This window comes from Erpetoichthys calabaricus, chromosome 9 (assembly GCF_900747795.2).
Source record: "Erpetoichthys calabaricus chromosome 9, fErpCal1.3, whole genome shotgun sequence".
Lineage (NCBI taxonomy): Eukaryota > Metazoa > Chordata > Cladistia > Polypteriformes > Polypteridae > Erpetoichthys > Erpetoichthys calabaricus.
In genome coordinates, this window is record NC_041402.2 from 163,657,216 (window position 1) to 163,680,423 (window position 23,208).

The 23,208-nt window shown below is 40.8% G+C and overlaps 1 protein-coding gene across 2 annotated transcripts in view; it reads right to left on the reverse strand.

The window, feature by feature from the left end:
• Nucleotides 1-23,208, reverse strand: part of st3gal4 (ST3 beta-galactoside alpha-2,3-sialyltransferase 4) — a 178,176-nt gene that overhangs the window by 95,633 nt on the left and 59,335 nt on the right. The window contains exon 2 of one of the 2 annotated variants that reach the window (XM_028810350.2): nucleotides 10,672-10,771. The gene's annotated coding sequence lies outside the window, so the exon portion shown is untranslated. Of the gene's footprint in view, nucleotides 1-10,128; nucleotides 10,276-10,671; nucleotides 10,772-23,208 lie in introns of those variants that run through there. The other variant, XM_028810352.2, reaches the window with a different exon arrangement.

The window sequence follows — 23,208 nt, forward strand, 5'->3', positions numbered from 1 at the left end:
TGATTTAGTAAGTGTGTGTCGGTGGACAATGCTAAAGAAACTGGAAATTATCTTAACTCATGACAGACATCCATTACATGTAAAACTTAATTTCGGTAAATCGGGAAGGAGAGTAGCTTTGAAAACTCAAAAAAAAAAATTGCTCCAGATATTAATTTCTTCCCAGTGCCATACAACATTTTAATGAGGAATATCTCAGAAAATTCTAGAGGTTTGATCATGTATCCTGTAACCATTTTGGGTAAATATGCACTATCAATTCTGCCTTACCTTAACCTTTCTTGTCTCTATATGTTTGTTGTATTTCTTTAGGTCTGTTATGTACACATAACTAAATAAAGAAACCTTGAACCTTGATTCTGCTGTGACATGTAATTTTAAATGTCTTATCACGTGTAGTACCAAAAGTCTTCATTTTAGTCCCATCACAAGTTGCAGTTAATATATTGTATCTAACACACTTGCACAAAGCACACATAATGTAGCAAGTGAGGTTCTGTGGGAACTTTCAGCCCTTCTTGTTCATTCCCAGCTATATTTGCTCCGAGTACAAGACACAGCATTATTGCAGATTTAAGTGAGACTTTTAACATTCCTTTTACATGTACGCTGGTCGTACACTATTTTTTAACTTGGCTTTTGCAGTATAAAAGCCCATTCAAACTTGAGCATTGTACATTTCCAGATTTTCTTTGGCATATTTCAATGTTTTTAAAGTATTTTTGTTTCTCAAACATTTTCTAGTTTTTCTAATATTTTCAAAGAAGCCATTTGCAGGGAAAATAGGTTTGAAATAATTTTCTTTTCCCATTTTATATGTTGAGAGGTGATTGTTGTTTTCACCAGAATGCCTTCAATGACTTTACTGTTATATACATATATATATTGTGAAATAATGTGCTCTACAGTGCCTGACTCGGCACAGACTCACTCAGAGGCACGTGTAAAACACACAAGACTTTTATTTTCTCTTCACCTGTAGGGCACATCTTCCCCATGAACCCCACAGGCAATACACAGTCCCAAAAGCACTTAACTCAACACAAACACTCCCGTTTGGCACCACCATTCCTCCCTGACAACCTCGTCCTCTTCCTCCCGATTCGAGCGCTGAGTGGTGGTTGTCAGCCCTTTTTATAGCCCACCTGGAAGTGCTCCGGGTGCTTGATCACCTGCTTCTGATTGCACTTCTGGGCGAGGCTGTAGAATTGTCCAGGCCGGTTCAGGGACCCATGCAGCACCCCCTGGCAGCCACCCCAGATCCCAACAGGGCTGTGGATAACTCCATCTCCCATGGAGCCCTGTGGGAAACTGAGGCACGATCCTCAGCCAGGGAGGCTGCCACCAAGCGTCCCGGGAGAGGTATTGAGCAGTCCATGATTGCTCCCCAGAAACATGTGCAGAAGGGGTGTCCGGCCGGGCATGGGACCCGGCCGCCCGCCACATTGCCCCTCTCTCTGACGAGCCCTGTGTGACCCGGACGCCCACCACAATATTATATATATACTAGTCATTTAGCCCGTTACAATAACGGGCGCTAGAACAGTAGTGCATAAACATTAGTAGGAACAGTCTATATTAAATGGTAAGGGACTTTGACCTCATTCTTTTTGTTGGTCGTATTTTTCTTTCTTTCAGCCTTTCTTTTGTTGATGTTTACTTGCTGAGCTGACCGTTCTTCGTGGGCTGCCGCCATGTATTGTGTGTCTTTAATTTTCTGTGACAGTAATACTGTCTTGTACGGCTCTATTCAATAAGGGCGCGTAGATAATTTAGTTCAAATGGCTTTGGAATATGTGAAGAGCAACAGGTGCAGATCTTTATTTACGCGCACCTTTATTCGCTGCGCCCAATTGAGGTCGTCCTTTTGAGGCTCGCCTTTTTGTGCGCGCCCTTATTGAAGGATACCGTTATACGTCCGCTGGCTTGTACGTCCGTAATATACCTTTAATTTTCTCTGGCGGTAATACAGGCGTGCGCGTTGGTAATATGCCTTTAATCTCCTCTGACAGTAATACTGGCTTGTATGTGGCTGTAATATGCGTCACTGTATTGTGTACCTTTAATTTCCTCTCACAGTAATACTGATTTGTATTTCCGTAAAACGCCTCTAACTTTCTCTGACAGTAATATCGCGCATAGCACCGTGCCCCGCGCATGCACACTTCACCAGAAGACACCCACACATGGACACCTGGACGCACATAGGGATTTTATATATATAGATATATATATGTGTGTATATATATATATATATATATATATATATATATATATACATATATATATATATATATTGTGTGTGTGTGTGTGTGTGTGTATGTATGTGAAGGTCTGTGATACGGTTTGCATATTTTTAGTTTAGTTTAGTTATTATGAGTCCGCTGCCTGTTATATCAGTCAGGGCAGCATATTAAAAAACTTTCTGGTCACAGTACTCGATAATCCTCCATTCCCTGTGATACTGGGTAGAGACTGGGCAGATAATAAAAGCGGTATCACACTCGCTAGTCCTCAGCATCCTCAGCTACCACCACACTGTGTACACAGCCAGAGGACAGATGGAGTTCGGCATCTAATGATGACGTGGAGACACCCGGGCCATCAACGCATGATGCATCATCATCAGGCACTTTGTCAACACAGGATGAAACCACGGCCATTGAAGTCGAATCTGATCCTCTCACACGTATGCAGTTCCAATTTATGCAGACCCCGGCTTCATTTAAAAGGGAGCAATGGAATGATAACTCCCTTAAATTTGCAAAAAATACAGTAGTTCTGATAGATGGCCAACACACACTACATCCCATGCTACAGGGTCCTCACTTTGTGTTAAATAATGACCTTTTGTATCGGGTGGCAGAACACGAGGGGGAGGTAAGGTCCCTGTTGTTAGTGCTATGGACTTATGGCGACAAGTCTGTGAACTAGCTAATACCCACCTCCTGGAAGCCCATCTGAGCCCCAATTAAGCTTCAGTTTTTTTGGCCAAGAATTAATGAGGATGTCCGCCGCTTTTGCCTATCCTGTCCGGAATGTCAATTGCGGCAGATTCCTAGGAGGGACAGTGCTCCTCTAGTTCCTTTACTCTTAATTGATGTCCCATTTGAGAGAATCGGGATAGACCTAGTTGGGACCCCTAGAGCCCTCAGCCAGGGGACATAAATATATTACGGTCCTGGTAGATTACACTACCCAATATCCTGAAGCTGTTCCATTGTGCTCAGAAACATCGAAAGCTATTTAATGGGAACTAGTAGGGGTCTTTGCGAAGTCGGCATCCCTAAAGAAATCCTGACGGATCAAGGGACGCCTTTTACCTCGGAGATTTTCAGGGAAATGGCCAAGTTACTGAAAATAAAACAGTTATAGACCTCGGTATATCATCCTCAAACCGATGGTCTAGTCGAGAGGTTTAATCAAACTCTCAAACAGATGCTGCGCAAGGTGGTCAATGAGGACAGAAGAAACTGGGATCAGCACCTCCCCCTCGTCATTTTCGCATATCGGGAAGTCCCACAAGCCTCCACGGGGTTCTCACCCTTTGACAACCCTGAGGTATATTGGATATTTTAAAAGAGGGCTGGGAGGAGTAGGCCCTCCACTCTACAAATATACTTGAGTATATCGTGCAGTTATGCGATAGATTTGAAAAAATTAGATCCATTCTAAAAAATCACTTGGAGAAGGTGCACGCAGCCTGGGTCCATTGCTATAACCATGGTACGTCTCTTCGGGAGTTCCACCCAGAGGATCAAGTCATGATATTAGTTCCTACCTCACACTCCAAATTATTGACACATTGGCAAGGCCCATATGAAGTTAAGAAGAGAAAGGGACTGGTCGATTATTTGGTTAAACAACCAAATTGGCAACCTAGAGAGTGGATTTATCACGTAAACTTTCTCAAATCGTGAAAGGAAAGGGACCCGACCCCTCCTCGGGACAGCTCCACTCCCTCTTCACTCATAAATTAAACCTTAACTTCGGTGATAATCTGACTTGCCTACAATGACAGGAGCTCGAGGCAGCTATCCTGTCTATCCCAGGGGTAGTAAGCCCAGATGGACCTCCCTGGTTGCGCATGACATATTGATAAAACCCAGGGTAATAGTCAGGGAACACCCATATCGACGTTCCAAGGCAAAAAGGCAGAAGTGGAAATGGAGATCAAACGAATGCTGGATCTAGGAGTAACAGAGGAGAGTTATAGTCCTTGGTCCAGTCCTATCATATTGGTCGGGAAGCCTGAAGGGGATTGAAGGTTTTGCAATGACTTCCGTCGGCTTAACCAAGTCTCCCACTTCGATGTACATCCAATGCCGCAAGTGGACAACTTCCTCGAACGGCTACGAGAAGCCAAATTTTTGGCTACCCTTGATATGACAAAGGGGTACTGGCAGGTTCTCTTAACGGACTCTGCAAAGGAAAAGACAACGTTTAGCACCCCTAGCGGACATTGCCAGTATCGTGTTCTTCCGTTCAGATTACATGGGGCAACTGTGACCTTTCAACATCTGGTGGACAAAGTGCTCCATCCTCATAATGTGTATAGTGCTGCCTACTTAGATGACATGGTCATCTATTCCAGCACATGGAAGGAACACCTACAGCAGGTTCGAGTTGTATTACAGACACTAGTGGAATCCATTCTTTGTATTAATATGATGAAATGCTATTTTGGATTAGCTGAAGCCATATATTTAGGTTACCTAGTGGCCTGAGGTATGGTTAGACCACAATGCTCCAAAGTAGATGCCATACTGAATTGGCCCCATCCGATGACCAAGAGGCAGGTACAAGCCTTTCTTGGCTTAGCGGGCTACTATTGCCAGTTTGTACCCCATTTTTCCAAGAGAGCAATGCCCTTGACTAATCTTACAAGGAAGGGGAAACCAAATCATATGGTATATGATTATAAAACAGAAGTTGCATTTAGTGACCTAAAACAGGCCCTTATGTCAGCTCCAGTATTGAAACGAACTGATTTTTCTGTGCCTTTTATCATCCAGACGGACGCTTCAGACACATGTCTTGCAGCTGTGCTGAGCCAAAGCATCAACGGAGTGGAACACCCCATTATGTACCTGAGTCAGAAACTGTTGGACTGTGAAACCAGGTATGCAGCACTGGAACACGAAGGATAATGATTAAATGAGAGATTACTCAGCTGAGGTACTAACTCTTTGGACGTGAGTTCACCCTGGTGACAGACCATGCGCCTTTACAGTGGATGGCCCTACACAGAGACTCAAAACCACGAGTCACAAGGTGGTTTTTAGACCTGCAGCACTACATGATTTCGGTAGTTTATTGTTGAGGTGTGCTGCAGGCCAATGCCAATACCCTTTCCCAGAGCAACAACCTCATGGACAGGTACGCCTGACTCGATGGGTCTGGGCTGAGGGGGGTGGCCGTGTCACACATGTGTGAGTAGGAAGGAGCTGTGCGGATCAAGTGAAGGCAATTCCATGCCAGGCCAGGGGGTAGCGGGATGCACTAAACCTTCTTCTGTTGTCTCTGCAGTCCAAACACGAGAAAAACTGCCTGATTCAACCTTGATGATATCACTTCCAGTTCTGGCACCCAGAAAAACGTCACTTCCAGCTCCAGCACCAAGGAGAATGCCACTTCTGGTTCGCCATGTGACTTCCAGTTCTGGCCTTTAAAGCCACCATGTTTTAAATAAAAAATCAGTTCAGTTGTGGACTCCAACCGATGCACATCAGTGCCATTTTCATACCCTTTTCGCAGCCAGGAATATTATACGGGAGGCTGACCCAAACCTTTTTCAGTGTGTCGGGTCTGTTTATTTCACAAGATATATATATATATATATATATATATATATATATATATATATATATATATATTCACTAGGGGGCTTTGCCCCCTCCACGTTTTGGTCGCCAACCCCCATGTTTGGTTTTTCGGACACACTTTTAAGATTTTTTTTCTTTGAATTGTTGCTATTTCATTAGTTTCACTTTTATTTCAGAACTTATGTAAAAACAATATTTGGAATCTTTCGAGTCTAAATATACTGAATCTTTTAAATGAGGTCAGTGAGACATGTGTTTAATGACTTTGTCAGGTTAGAGATAATGAAAACTGGAATTCAAAAGACCCCAAAAAAAAAACGTAGGTGCGAAACACATGCACAGCAAGATACAGAATATGAAAGCAGAAAAAAAACGAAAGTGTCAAAAAAAAAGTAAACATCGCATCAGCACAAAAAAAGAGAAATTATTACTCAGAGAAATAACGATTCAGCGGGTTGGAAAATGGATGGATGGAAATAACGAAAAGGCGAATAAAGATTGACTATATGGACACAGGTGATATGTCAGAAGTATGTAAATATTGTAAGGCTTTGAAGTTTAAGTCAGAGAATTTCAAAAATGTGTTTTACCTCACATGCATTTATTGGTTACTTTGCAAAAAAAATAATTAACTGATGATGATGTAGATCGCTTTGTCTGTGCTGAAATTCCAAACAGAGAAACCTATCCTGAATTATCTCTAACCTGCTCTGCATGTGTTTGGCCCTTTTGTTTTGTAACCTCTTTATGACGTTTTACTTTGTTTTCTACTCTGTCTTTTATCTCTGACCTCGCTTTGTCCTGCTTTTTTTTCAATGACACCTAGTCCGTGGTGATTATTTTCCCTTTTTCGAGTATTAATTTTTGTTTGTTTGCGCTACTACGATCTTTACTTTCTTTTTTTATACTTTCTAATTTTCCTACTTTCATATTCTTTAACTTTCTCCACATTTGAATCGCGCATATGTTTTTTTTTTGGAGCCTTTCAAATTGCACTGCTTTCATAATCTGCTCTGCGTGTGTATAGCGCCAACATTTGTGAATGTCTTTATGAAGTTATACTTTGTCTTTTACTCTGTCTTTTAATTCTAAGCCCGATTGGACGTGCTTTGTTTCAATTGCACTTGTTACGGGCTGATAATTACTTGTCTTATTTTCTGAATTTGCACCTAGATTATTTTTTATTTTTTCTTTCCAATGCTTTTGAGTCTCTTTTCTCCGCACTGCTTTCTTCCTTGCTTATTTGTCGACTTTTCATTTATAACATATTGTTCTTATACGCTTTATAAGCGCTGAGACCCTGGATCTGTATGTGCTCAAATCCTTCACAAGACTGAATGTTTTGCTGCCCCATTGTCTTATTTGATAGATTGTAAGTAGGGCGTGTCTTGCAAGAATCTCATGTTCTACATCATCGCAAGATGGTCCTGGGTCAATTTCTTGGCACAATGTCTCATGTTTACGGCCCCTGTGAGACGCACCGTGGCAAGTCACTTTTGTCTCGTGGATCTTTTAAATGTCTTCTGAGAAGATCACGTATCGTAGCCTTGCTTTTGCTTTCCAGGATTTTTTTTATAATAGAGAGATATACACACACACACACACACACTCTGTATATACTGTACATAGACAGATTGAAAAGGTACTATATAATAGACAAACAGATGTAAGAAATTGAACTCACTTTTGCTGACAAGCACTTTTAGTCTTTTCTCTCACCTGCAGTTAGTGTTTTTTGGGAGATGCTAGCTATGTACTTACTTCACCTTATGGCAGGACCAGAATAAAAATGAGCCACACATAGTTCTTCTAAGTTCTAAGTTCTATGGGCGGAGTGTTGGCTCTGAGGCTAAGGATCTGCGCTGGTATCCCGAAGGTTGCCGGTTCGAATCCCCATCACTGCCAAAAAGGCCACTGCTCTGCTGGGCCCTTGAGCAAGGCCCTTAACCTGTAATTGCTCCAGGGGCGCTGTGCAATGGCTGACCCTGCGCTCTAACCCCAAGGGGTATGCGAAAACTAACACATTTCTAATACAAGAATTCATATAAGACGAAATAAAGAACAAAAAAAAAAAAATTGAAAACTTTGGATTTATGACCAGTTGCCAACATCAAATCAGCTACTAAAACCTACTGGGGAATTCATCTCTACTGCATGGATGTGAAGTAACAGCTCCAAAAGATTTGTTATCTTCACTAGTTGCTCTGGTGATTATGTCTTTACATGAGGACTTGAAAGAAACTATTAAATGATAACAGTTTTGAGCTTTAGGATTTCGGACACAAGCTAACAAGAGTAGGCTACTTAATTATCATGCATGTTATTTTAATATGCCGAGTCATCAAATTAAGAAAGGCATAAATGCTAGAAAAGTTTTCTACCAGTTCTGAATTTAACCAACCAGTCCAATTAGGGACACAAATACAGTCACTGCTTATTTTTCTATTAAATTAATTCCTACTGAGGAAAATATAAGTGCAAAAGATGAATATTCCAGGATAAACACCCTACCACGCCAACAGGTGATACAATACATACACAAAAATATATTGACATAAATGAGAATGAACTCAGTCAACCCGACTGCATGTCTTTTTATTGTTGGAAGCAACCCATATCCTTAGAGGAAATCTGCACAAACAAAAGCAAAACAAGGAGATACTGCACATATGACATATCCCCAGAGGTTCAATCACTAAGAGATGTCAACTAAACCTGCAGTGCTGGCACTTTGTGTACCCAACAATGCACTATATGCAAATGAGAGAAGATGCTCTAAAGTATAGTCAACAAAATTACACAGAAGACAATGGGTTGGAAAAGGGAGAAAATTATATATCATTGCTGTTTAAGATACAATAGAAATATCTGTACTTCAATCCATTTCTTCAAAGAACATCAGCAAACAACCGAAAAAAAAACGAAAAACAAAGCCAGCTTTGTTTACTCAAAGTTGTTTTTTTTATGAAGGGACACACACAATAATAGCACAAGTTTAACAGGTGCAAACTCATAAACTCCTATACAAACACTAACAGTCACTTTTACAAGGCCAATTTAGAGACAACTAACTTAACATGCAAAACAGGAACCAAGCAGGGATGGAAAGAGAGAACTGACATCTGATGAACTTTGTTTATTTTTCTTAATCCAATTTATGAAATATATCGACAGTCTGAAGAACTCCACCAAAACATTTTTAAATAAGAGGCCTTTTTATTAAGAAGGACTTGTTTTAGAGCAACCTATTACAAAAGCTGAAGCTTTTAGGATACCTGGAACAAAGGCTACAGAACTCTTATTTTGGACTAACCATAACATATTGGAACACAAGAAAGACGTAGTATACAAGAAACTGAACCAAAGAGCATCTTTCAACCATTGCAGATTTTCTGATACTTTTTGTTTAACATATCTTTTAGCTTATTCACTCAGGCTGACAAACACATTTGGTCTTTTCTCTCACCAGCAGGTGGTGTTTTTTGAGAGTGGCTACCTATGCACTTACTTCCCCTCATGACAGGACCAGAATAAAAATGAGACACGCGTAGTTCTTCCAAGAAGGTATTAAAATAAGAACATCTGATTAACCATCATTGTGAAACATCAAATCATCTACTAAAACCTACTGCAGAGATGTGAAAGTAATAGCACCAACAGATTTGCTACCTACACTAGATGCTCCGGTGAAGCCCAACACAGGCTACATCTCAACATGTAAGACTTCAATGAAGCTATCAAATGCTAACAGCTTTGAGCTTTAGGAACACATGAAGATTCCACACACACAAGCTAACTAGGGTATGCTACTTAAATATCACGCATGTTATTTTACAACTTAAGAAAGGCATAATAGTAGCCAATTCACTGCTAGAAAAGTTCTGATTTCATACTAACAAACAAACTGGGAACACAACATGCAAGCACATACTGTATATTGATATAAATTAGCATGAACTCAATGAACCTGACAGCAAGAAACTTTTTATTAACCCAACAATGCATTAGAAGTAAATAAAAGAAGGCACTTAACAATATAGTGAACAGCATCACACAAAAGTTTGCTAAGGGAGAAAATTAAAAACCTCTGTTATTTTGGATAGATTAGAACTACTTCTACTTCAAATCCCCTTCCTGAAGCTGCACCATGAAACAAAGAACCAAAAAAAATCTTTGTTTATTCAAAGCTGGGCATCCATGAAGGGACACACACACACACAAAATCTACAATGAGCTCCTCTGTCACTTGAACTCATACAGTATGTCCCATTCATATATCTCATTCCGTTTCCCTCCTAAATACCTCTCTAACAGATCCTGGTATGTGGCTGCTCTTCACGTTAAGCGTGATTCATTCTTCTGAGTCACCATCAAAAAGAGCCCATCCTCACAAAATCATCTGGTGATCTTTTCGCCCTGCCAGTATGTGGTCTACATACATGAAGCTATACTCACTATCATGAGGCTTAAAAGTACACTTGTGAGTGAGACAGACTACTGGCCACTTTTTTTATCAAAGGCATTCTGACCCTGAGTGAGCCAATCAGCCATGAAGTACACAAACACTTGCGGGAGGATTTGACCTTTGCTGTTTGCATGGATTTTTACAATTCAAGTGAGGAGAACTCTGTGTGCATGAGTTTGTGCCTGCTGTAACTGCTAAATATTTTGTATTTTATCCCCCCACATTTCCTACTAAATATAGACTTAATGGGTAAGACATATACACGTCAACCTTTCATGTCAAATAAATCCTATATATACTGTAACTACAACATCAGATACATTTTGAATTTTTTCTAACATGTGGTGCACATTTTACAGTATAAAATATTCACTCCATTACCTAGCTTCTTGGAGGTCCAAAGCAAAATTAACAAAGCCATATACAGGTTGGTCCATGTGTTCAAAATGTCTTGGTAAACAGCAAACAGGTTATTCCAAGCCTGGAAAATAAAAGAATAAACACTTACAAACAGGCTGTAAAAGTGTGGGAACAAAAGGAGGAAGTAATGGTGCAAATATCCACCAGTACCTGCCATTTGATCTAAAAGGTCAATGAATGGAAAAAAATAAATAAAAAATGAAATCTTAGAAGCATCCCTCAGACCAGGTCCGCATACCTCTTGTGCTCAAATGTCTTAAAACAATAGCATTTTTGGCAAACTTAGTGGCGCGCTTGCCACACGTTCATTCAAGTAAGAGCAACTTATCTTTGAAAAGCAGTTAAACTACAATATTTTGGTTGACCAGTGTCACTAAATTATTTGTATGTTTGGCCCTCAATGAACTGGCATTGAAGCATGTAAGATATTACTCAATTCATTTCATTCTTCTTAAGCACACTTCCACTGAGCCCAACACACTATCTCTCTATTATAAGAAAAAATCCTGGGAGGGAGACGACACGTGATCTTCTCGGAAGACAATTTGACGTCCTGGAAGAGACACTTTAACGTCACGTGAGACAAGGCAGTGAGACAACATTTAAAACAAGTTCACGGACACCTAACCAAGTGGTTGTTGGAATGCTTTTGGCAGACAGACATCATGTGCTCCCAGCTCTTAAAACAACAACAAGCGACAAGCAGAACAGGCAGCTTGCCAGCAGCAGCATAAGGAAGCCAGCAGATGATCCGACCGCTTCTCCTTAGCGTGCGTTCAAAGCCCCCCCCCCCCCCCCTTCACAACGCAAGTGGCAGAGACACAAAGTGGCAAAAGGACAGCTGCTGTTCATGCTTTTAAATGATCGAAATTCACATACTCCAGCAGCAGCATACTGAAAAAAACAATATTAATTAAAGAGTGATAAAAACACAGTGCAAAGTGGAGAGTGCGAGGCAGGTATAACAGAGAACAACATTGTATAATGTTACTGTTTACCCCCCATCGGTGGAATTCAAGAGTCGCATAGTGTGGGGGAGGAACGATCTCCTCAGTCTGTCAGTGGAGCAGAACAGTGACAGCAGTCTGTCGCTGAAGCTGCTCCTCTGTCTGGAGAGGATACTGTTCAGTGGATGCAGTGGATTCTCCATGATTGACAGGAGCCTGCTCAGAGCCCATCACTCCACCACACATGTCAAACTGTCCAGCTCCGTGCCTACAATAGAGCCTGCCTTCCTCACCAGTTTGTTGAGGCATCCCTCTTCTTTATGCTGCCTCCCCAGCACACCACCGTGTAGAAGAGGGCGCTCACCACAACCGTTTGATAGAACATCTACAGCATCTTATTGCAGATGTTGAAAGATGCCAGCCTTCTAAGGAAGTATAGTCGGCTCTGTCCTCTCTTGCACAGAGCATCAGTATTGGCAGTCCAGTCCAGTTTATCATCCAGTTGCACTCCCAGGCATTTATAGGTCTGCACTCTCTGCACACAGTCACCTCTGATAATCACGGGGTCCGTGTGGGGCCTAGGCCTCCTAAAATCCACCACCAGCTCTTTGGTTTTGCTGGTGTTCAGTTGTAGGTGGTTTGAGTTGCACCATTTAGCAAAGTCCTTGATTAGGTTCCTATACTCCTCCTCCTGCCCACTCCTGATGCAGCCCACGATAGCAGTGTCATCAAGCGAACTTTTGCACGTGGCAGGACTCTGAGTTGTATTGGAAGTCCAATGTATATAGGCTGAACAGGACCGGAGAAAGCACAGTCCCCTGTGGCACTCCTATGCTGCTGACCACAATGAGACGCACATACTGAGGTCTGTCTATAAGATACCACCAGGTATGAATCTGCTCCCATCTCTGTCAGCTTGTCCCTAAGGAGCAGAGGTTGGAAGGTGTTGAAGGCACTAGAGAAGTCCAGAAACATAATTCTTACTGCACCAACATTAGACAGCAGATGATCCGACGGCATCTCCTTAGCGTGCGTTCAGCCGTCCCCCCTTCACAACACGAGCAGCGTTATACGTCCTGCGAGAAAGATTTAACCAAGCCCGGACAAGTATTGTTTTTACAAAAGTTTTAAAGTAAAAGTGAAAATAATGCATATGTAACAATTCCCATGAAAATAACAATCTCTTTAAATTGTATATCCGATAAACCAAACCCAGGGGTGGATGAGAGAAGCCCCCTAGTATATTATTATAAACATAGTATAGAAAAAAGGTGCAAATAAACACAATACATAACGCTGAAGCATCAACAGAAAACCTTAATGCAGTATTCTCTTTAAATTGTATATCCGGTAAACCAAACCCAGGGGTGGGCGAGTGAAGCCCCCTAGTATATTATTATAAACATAGTATAGAAAAAAGGTGCAAATAAACATAATACATAACGCTGAAGCATGAACAGAAAACCTTAATGCAGTATGGACAATAAAATATACTGTTCATACAAACACACCCAAAGATACACAGTTTGTATACACATATATTACAATAGTGGTTTTACAACCCAACTGTCCTTGATCAGCAGTATTCTGAAAACGATCTGTCAATAGCCAAAAAATATTTTTTTTATAAAAGAAGACATCTGAAAGTGTCATGTTTCAGGTAGGGTGTGTCGCCTGGCTTATGTTTATTTTCCAGTGTTCTCTTCGTACATTTTGAAGTTTTCTTTTATGTATTTATTACTTTTGTAACCACTGCTTTATTTATTCAGGAAGACATCATTTCCACTGTTGCACCACCAGGAGATGTTCCTGGAACAATGGAGTGAAACAGCAATGGGGTGGCTCCCAGCTGATGACTTCAGAGTTGGCCCAAGGACACAATAAAAGGTGCAACAGGCAGCAATGTCTTGCAGGTTTTCGATCTACCTATATACCTGCTCACTATTAAGAACATCTAATTATCAGCTACCTGGGACAAAAAAGACTACAAAACCTCTTATTTTGGACCAATTAAATATACTGGGACACAAGAAAGGTACAGTTACACTGTATATAACTATATGAAAAAAGCTGAACCAAAGAGAATCTGTCGAGTTTTGAAGCCAGATGATGGTGTTTGTTGTGTTTTTTGTTTAAAGTATTTTTGCTGACAAGTACATTCAATGTTTGCTCTCACCCATAGTTAGTGTTTTTTGAAAGATGCTACCTATGCACTTCCTTTCACAACAGAACCTAAAGTTTCAGCCAGACACAGTTTCCTTATAAGAGAGAGAGAGAGAGAAAGCAAGCGAATGAGAGAGTTTGGGAGCATGCGCCAATTACAGCGCATTGCTGCATCCACCACATCATGAACAATCCAGATTGGGATCCAAGTAAGCCGTGCAACTGGTGACACCTCAGCACCACACTGGAACAGTGTAAGTTATTTTTTTATTTATTTATTTTTTTTAACAGATTCACCAGATCTGCTTACTACGCTAGTTGCTCTGGTGAAACTCCACACAGATTATTATTTTTCATGGAAGACGTAAAACTATTAAATGCTAACAGCTTTAGGTCTTTAAGGATTTCACACACAAGCTAACTAGGGAACATTACTTAAACATCATAGATGTTATTTCAATATACTGAGTCATCATGTTCAGAAAGGCATGATTCAAGCCAACGCAGTGCAAGCTGCAGAGGAAAGCTGGCAAGACTTACAAAGTCCTCAATTGTGGCAATGTTTTTGCTTATGGAAGGCTCCGAGAAGTCTATGATACAATCTTGTGTCATGTTACTGCAGTCGTATGAACAGGAATACCAGTCCCCCCCTGGTTTACTACCAAGACCAAATACTACTACCAACCCCACTGTTTTGTTGATCAAGCCACAGCCATGCAAGATCATCTCTTTGATGAATAGAATAAGAAGCCATCCAAGAATAGAGGATTTCAAAATATGGTAAAACAGCTAAAGTTTACTCCTGACATCTCTGAAGTTAACACTCCACTATAACAACTATTCATTAAAAGACAACCAAGTCCACTGCTACCATATAATAACATCAACAAGGCACTAAGATTTCAGTTCAGGGCATCATAATCTGGATTACGTGTTCTTCTGTTATTCACATTAAAATCTCTCATGGGGGAAATGGTTCACATTTAGGATAAAACACACTGAATGGTGTTTGAGGGTGGCGCAGTGGTAGTGCTGCTGCTTTGCAGTAAGGAGACTGTGGAAGATTGTGGGTTCGGTTCCTCCCTGTGTAGATAGCGCTTTGAGTACTGAGAAAAGCGGTATATAAATGTAATGAATTATTATTATTAAATGTTTTTGACCAATATACATTTGGAAGTACTGTTGTTAAGAGCAACCATACTTATATTCTCCAAGGTCACTAACTTCAATCTGTTTGTAGCATGGTGTAGGTGGACTACTGCACGTTAATGTTGAACGATAAAAGTTGCCAACAATTTGTTACAGATTTTATTTTTGATAGGAATTGGAATATAAAATATAGTATTTTCTTCATCCAGTACAAATCTTTCTTTCTTTCTTTATTAACAACATACACCACTGTTTAATGAAATGTCTTTTCTTCTTCTTTCGGCAGCTCCAGTTAGGGGTTGCCACAGTGGATCATCTTCTTCCATATCTTTCTGTCCTCTGCATCTTGCTCTGTTACACCCATTACCTGCATGTCCCCTCTCACCACATCCATAAACCTCCTCTTAGGCCTTCTTCTTTTCCTCTTCCCTGGCAGCTCTATCCTTAGCATCCTTCTCCCAATATACCCAACATCTCTCCTCATGTCCAAACCAACGCAATCTCGCCTTTCTGACTTTGTCTCCCAACCATCCAACTTGAGCTGACCCTCTAATGTACTCACTTCTAATCCTATCCATCCTCATCACACCCAATGCAAATCTTAGCATCTTTAACTCTGCCATCTCCAGCTCTGTCTCCTGCTTTCTGGTTAGTGCCACCGTCTCCAACCCATATAACATAGCTGGTCTCACTACCATCCTGTAGACCTTCCCTTTCACTCTTGCTGATACCCATCTGTCACAAAATGTCCTTTCAATGATACCTAAATTCATCATTTATAATAAAATGATTGTCTCATTTCTCATGAACTCAAAGAAATCTTAATGTGCAGCAGCATCCGGAGGGCTACACAATCAGCTAACAAATGTAAAAAGTTAATGTCTGTATTAATCAGTCATCTCCATTTCTACAACCAGGCTGGAACTCACAGAAAATGCTTAAACCAGTGATTCTTAACCCTTTTTGAGTCACAGACCCCATTAAGAATCTGATGAAAGCTATGGACCCCCTTCCCCAGAAATATTTACATAAACACAATTTTGCATGCACTGAATATAATGTACTTTATATATTAACCGGCATTTTTCTTGTGTGATTTTTCTTGTACGAAATTTTTCTCACTGGTATTTTTCTTGTACATTATTTTTCTCACAAGTATGTAACTTACGCATTAGGCTTATGTGAGATAAATACTTGCGAGAAAAATAATACACGAGAAAAATAACAGCGAGAGACGTAACACGTGAGAAAAATCATGTGAGAAAGTTCACGTGAGAAAAATCAACAGTACCAGGCTGTATAGTGGATATAAATGTCAGTTTTTATCTGACCCTCACAGACTCCCTGAAACCCATTCAATGACCCCCTAGGGTTCCATGGACCTCAGGCTTAAACAATAAAACTGCACATCTTGTTAAATACTTTCGTGCTTAGGAACTTCAAGGAAATGGAAACTTACAGACAGCATACAGATCTTTTTACAGCACCTTGTAAGATAAGCAACATTTCTATTCTTTTTATATGTCCATCAGTACAAAGTACATTGCCCGTTGATTAATTGGCTTAACCTGTGAACACCACCTTAATCATCTGCCACATAAAAATTCTTCTGAAAAATATATACACTTTGTTTACTGGGCTTCTGAACATACACAAGAGTGTCTACTCATAAGAAACTATGCAAGTTATAGAACGTAATCTTTTGAGAAACATCAACAATTATTTTAATTTGCATATGTACTGTATGTATGCAACTTGTGTAGAGGACCAGCTTACCTTATCATTGGACTCATCTTTAGAGGATACCATATATAAGGACTCTACCTTTCTACTAATTACACATCTATTTTATGTAAGTGTATATCAATTTATTTTTTGTTATTTATTCATTAGTATTCTTATCTATCTTTAATTTGCTTTTCTTTTTTTGTAACTATTTCTTTGACATCTTGTGAACAACTCTGAGCTACATACTGTGTATGAAAACATGGTATAGAAATAAATATTGTTGTTGTTATTGTTGTTACCAGAGGTGCAGTGGCAGGACAGGCAAGGCAGACAATTTCCTGCGGTCCTGAACTGGGAGAGGGCCCTCTGAGGGTGTCCATTAAGAATTCCCCTTGAAGCATAGCATTGACAAACCACAACTACTGTGCGTAGTCGAAATCCTTCCTATCTCTGTTGCGAGAGTGTCAGCGATTGTGATAAATGTTACTTTTTTAGTTAACGTAATCAGATCTGATTTCATAAATCATGAAGAGCAAGCAATAATTAGATTGACTTGGTTTGTTTAAGCAATTAGGTTATTTCTGATTTGGCTTCAGTCTCTCCAGACTCCAGAGTTAGTGCACGACCAAAATCAGCAACACCATTTCAGCCACAGGGTGAGCAGGTTAACAGTGGGATGGGGGTCTAAGAAGTCAAAATGTAGTACCTCATCAGTTTTGAATGCTCCCTTTCACTGTTGCCTCTGGTGAGAGTAGTTTCCATCTTTAAAGCTGTTTAAATCTTACTTGAGATCTACCAAGTGCCAGGAGAGGCTTTCAGTCCGAGTTTCAACTTCCATAGCATGCCGTGTTCAAAGGTCTCTGGACCTGGAGGACACAATGGCTGCATTTGCTGTAGTCAAAGCCCACAAACAGCGATTCTGAAAGTTATAGTACAAGCCATGTTTTTGTTTAATACCACAAAATGCAATTTGTATTCTATTTTCTATTACAATGTGCATCTTACATCTATAGTATTTATCTTTTATTTACTTTTCCATTTATTTAGACTAAAATTTACTGTATTCTATTACTGTTTTTCTGTTTCCTATACAAATACTGTATTTATTGTAGTGTTGTATTTAGTCTGTTTTTAACAAATTAATATAAAGGACTTGTGTATATTACCCTAAGTTCTTGTCTATAAGCCGCGGCTTATCTAAGGAAAAAAGTTGTGAAAATGAAAAAATAGAATATCGGCTTACACATAAGTCCGTCTTATACATCCATCGCGGGAGTTGCGTTCCAGAGCCACCCGCGAAATAAGAAAATCCGAGAAGTAGAAACCATATGTTTATATGGTTATTTTTATATTGTCATGCTTGGGTCACAGATTTGCGCAGAAACACAGGAGGTTGTAGAGAGACAGGAACGTTATTCAAACACTGCAAACAAACATTTGTCTCTTTTTCAAAAGTTTAAACTGTGCTCCATGACAAGACAGAGATGACAGTTCCGGCTCACAATTAAAAGAATGCAAACATATCTTCCTCTTCAAAGGAGTGAAGCAAACAAATCAATGGTGCTGTTTGGCTTTTAAGTATGCGAAGCACCGCGGCACAAAGCTGTTGAAGGCGGCAGCTCACACCCCCTCCGTCAGGAGCAGGGAGAGAGAGAGAGAGAAATCAATACGTGCCCTTCGAGCTTTTAAGTATGCGAAGCACTGTGCAGCATGTCTTTTCAGGAATCAGCTTTACAAAAGATAGCAACGTGAAGATAATCTTTCAGCATTTTTAGACGAGCGTCCGTATCGTCTAGGTGTGCAAACAGCCCCCCTGTTCAATCCCCCTACGTCAGGATCAGAGAAAGTCAGCGCAAGAGAGACAGAGAAAAGTAAGTTGGGTAGCTTCTCAGCCATCTGCCAATAGCGTCCCTTGTATGAAATCAACTGGGCAAACCAACTGAGGAAGCATGTACCAGAAATTAAAAGACCCATTGTCCGCAGAAATCCACGAACCAGCAAAAAATCCGCGATATATATTTAAATATGCTTACATATAAAATCACAATTTAAATGACCGCTACGCGCGCGTGTTGACTCGGTGACGCCCAGAGCAGAAAGAACGCGCTCCGGCCGCTCCAACCGCACCATGCGGGGAGTGAGAGAGACGCCAATATCTCACACTCTCTCCCCCCTTAAAGAAATTAAATGGGTGCGAGTGAGACCACTGACCTCCCTCCCTTCTATTAGTTATAGGTTATAGTACGTTCGGCTTATCCATGAGTCCGGCTTATCTATGATACGATTTTATTTTAAAAATTCGTAAGATTTTTGGTCTCCGGCTTATACATGAGTCCGGCTTATAGACAAGAACCTAGGGTAAATCCTCCCAGTTAATTTTAATCATTTACACTTTGCATTAAAATAATAAAGTTTACCATGTTGATTCACGGAGAAGTTGGAGTTGGAGGACCCCATGGAGTTTTCTGCCTAACATTCAAACCTCGAACCTAAGAATGATGAAGTTTGGTTTTCAGGATTTTAGTTTAATCCTGATGCTCTGTATATTCAATTAATTATCATAACTATTCATGGTGGCTCTAAAATCCATACTAACCCCTACTCTCTCTTCTGTTTCTTTTCCCGGTTTTCTGTGGTGGCGACCTGCGCCACCACCACCTAATCAAAGCACCATGATGTTCCTACATTGATGGATTAAAAGCCAGAAGTCTACATGACCATCATCATCAAGTCCTTTCATGAGAACCCTACATACAAAATGGACTGATCATTTATGTTAGGTAGAATGCCCAGAGAGGACTGGGTGGTCTCATGATCTGGAACCCCAGCAGATTTTATTTTTTTTCTCCAGCCATCTGGAGTTTTTTTGTTTTTTTCTGTCCTCCCTGGCCATCAGACCTCACTCTTATTCTATGTTAATTAGTGTTGTCTTATTTGAATTCTTACTTTGTCTTTTTTTCTCTTTTTCTTCATCATGTAAAGCACTTTGAGCTACATTATTTGTATGAAAATGTGCTATATAAATAAATGTTATTGTTATTCAATGACTATCTGTTATCAAACCCAATCAATCTGGTTCAGGATCACAGAAACTAAAACCTTGGTAATATCACGCAAAAAGGCATGAATCAACCATTATGCAGGGTGCCATACATCACACCAGTGTAACTCATCACAATGGTTAAATACAATACATCTATCCATCCATCCATTTTCCAACCCGCTAAATCCAAACACAGGGTCACGGGGGTTTGCTGGAGCCAATCCCAGCCAACACAGGGCACAAGGCAGGAACCAATCCCGGGCAGGACGCTAACCCACCGCAGGACACACACACACCCACACACCAAGCACACTCTAGGACTAATTTGGAATCACCAATCCACCTAACCTGCATGGCTTTGGACTGTGGGAGGAAACCAGAGCACCCGGAGGAAACCCACGCAGACACAGGGAGAACATGCAAACTCCACACAGGGAGGACCAAGGAAGCGAACCTGGATCTCTTTACCACGAGGCAGCAGCGCTACCACTGCGCCACCATGCCTGCCCAATACAATACATATTTACTAAATTAAATAGCACCCATAATAATCCATAATTGAAACAGCTTCCTATAAACGTGCTTCTGACTCCCATATATCCCAAAATGGTATAACCAGGATCAGAAAACTGATTGATAGAAGGATACAAAGAAAACTGGCAGTAAACCATATCCCAGTTTGTACTGGTCATGCCCCAAATGTAAATCTAGACCAGATGGGAGACTTGAGGGGATTTTCTTCAAAACATCCCTGCTATGGGAAGAGCAAACAATAAGTATGCTATATATAGAAGTGTTAGAATTTAAAGCAGCAAGTGTGAAAATTGTCAGAGTATGCACAGAGATGGTTATGTAAATCAAACAAAAGTTAAAATAAGCCAGCCTTAAAGCAGAAATAATGACGGCTTTAAAAATAGAGATAAAAAGCATCATTGCATTTATTCACACTCATAGCTTAGGCATTGCAGTTTACAGCTGTAGAATATTCTATATATTTTTTATTACAAGACATCCTGTTGAAAGGTCAAGCAATATGTACACATCTACAATTAATATTTGAAAACCATGCATTTATTTATTTACACATTTACAATTTATTTACAAATTTTATATATATACTAGTCATTTAGCCCGTTACAATAACGGGCGCTAGAACAGTAGTGTATAAACATTAGTAGGAACAGTCTATATTAAATGGCAAGGCACTTTGACCTCATTATTTTTGTTGGTCGTATTTTTCTTTCTTTCAGCCTTTCTTTTGTTGATGTTTACTTGCTGAGCTGACCGTTCTTCGTGGGCTGCCGCCGTGTATTGTGTGTCTTCAATTTTCGGTGACAGTAATACTGTCTTGAATGTCCGCTGGATTGTACATCCGTAATATACCTTTAATTTTCTCTGGCGGTAATACAGGCGTGCGCGTCGGTAATATGCCTTTAATCTCCTCTCGCAGTACAGTAATCCCTCCTCCATCGCGGGGGTTGCGTTCCAGAGCCACCCGCGAAATAAGAAAATCCGCGAAGTAGAAACCATATGTTTATATGGTTATTTTTATATTGTCATGCTTGGGTCACAGATTTGCGCAGAAACACAGGAGGTTGTAGAGAGACAGGAACGTTATTCAAACACTGCAAACAAACATTTGTCTCTTTTTCAAAAGTTTAAATTGTGCTCCATGACAAGACAGAGATGACAGTTCCATCTCACAATTAAAAGAATGCAAACATATCTTCCTCTTCAAAGGAGTGCGTGTCAGGAGCACAGAATGTCACATAGATAGAGAAAACAATCTCTAGCAAACAAATCAATAGGGCTGTTTGGCTTTTAAGTATGCGAAGCACCGCGGCACAAAGCTGTTGAAGGCGGCAGCTCACACCCCCTCCGTCAGGAGCAGGGAGAGAGAGAGAGAGAGAGAGAGAGAGAGAGAGAGAGAGAGAGAGAGAGACAGAGAGACAGAGAAAAACAAACATGCAAAAATCAATACGTGCCCTTCGAGCTTTTAAGTATGCGAAGCACCGTGCAGCATGTCGTTTCAGGAAGCAGCTGCACAAAAGATAGCAATGTGAAGATAATCTTTCAGCATTTTTAGACGAGCGTCCGTATCGTCTAGGTGTGCGAACAGCCCCCCTGCTCACACCCCCTACGTCAGGATCACAGATAGTCAGCGCAATAGAGAGAGAAAAGTAAGTTGGGTAGCTTCTCAGCCATCTGCCAATAGTGTCCCTTGTATGAAATCAACTGGGCAAACCAACTGAGGAAGCATGTACCAGAAATTAAAAGACCCATTGTCCGCAGAAATCCGCGAACCAGCAAAAAATCCGCGATATATATTTAAATATGCTTACATATAAAATCCGCGATGGAGTGAAGCCGCGAAAGGCGAAGCGCGATATAGCGAGGGATCACTGTAATACTGATTTGTATTTCCGTAAAACGCCTCTAACTTTCTCTGACAGTAATTTTGCGCATCTCACCGTGCCCCGTGCATGCGCACTTCACCAGAAGACACACACACACGGACACCTGGACGCACACAGGGATTTTATTAAAGAGGATATATATATACACACACACACTAGGGGGCTCCGCCCCCTGCTCGCTTCGCTCGCCAACCCCTGTGTTTGGTTAATCCATCCATCCATCCATTATCCAACCTGCTATATCCTAACTACAGGGTCATGGGGGGTTTGCTGGAGCCAATTCCAGCCAACACAGGGCGCAAGGCAGGAAACCCCGGGCAGGGCACCAGACCACCGCAGGGCATGCACACACACATACACACACACACCAAGCACACACTAGGGACAATTTAGAATCACTAATCCACCGGACCTGCATGTCTTTGGACTGTGGGAAGAAGCACCCGGTGGAAAGCCACGCAGACACAGGGAGAACATGCAAACTCCACGCAGGGAGGACCTGGGAAGCGAATCCAAGTCTCCTAATTGCGAGGCAGCAGTGCTAAGAGCGGTGCTAAGTGATGCGAGCACATCGTCAAAACAAATCCTCCTAGGAGAGAGATGCCCAGAGAAGTTCCTTTGAATTACCTGACATCTCTACATTTTAGGTTTTTTTCCTGACGATTTCAATAGTTTCTATGACCCCGGGCTTTTTACAGCACGGGCTTACACAGCTAGTATATATATATTTATATCCATTTGTGTATGTGTGTACATATATGCATGAAAATATATATATATTTTATATATATATATATATATATATATATATATATATATATATATATATATATATATATATATATATATATATATATATATAAAATATATTTTTGTGGCAGATGGCCAGGATCCATACCTGGCCAGAACACCCCTTCACCACATCTGCCAGGGGGACAAGGGTGGGAAGCCCAGTATCTCCCCCTGGACGCTAGATGGAAGCCTCCCTGGGCTGGAGTGGTGCCTCGAACTCCCCCAGGGTTTCATGGGGGTTGGAGTTCTGTGCAGCTCT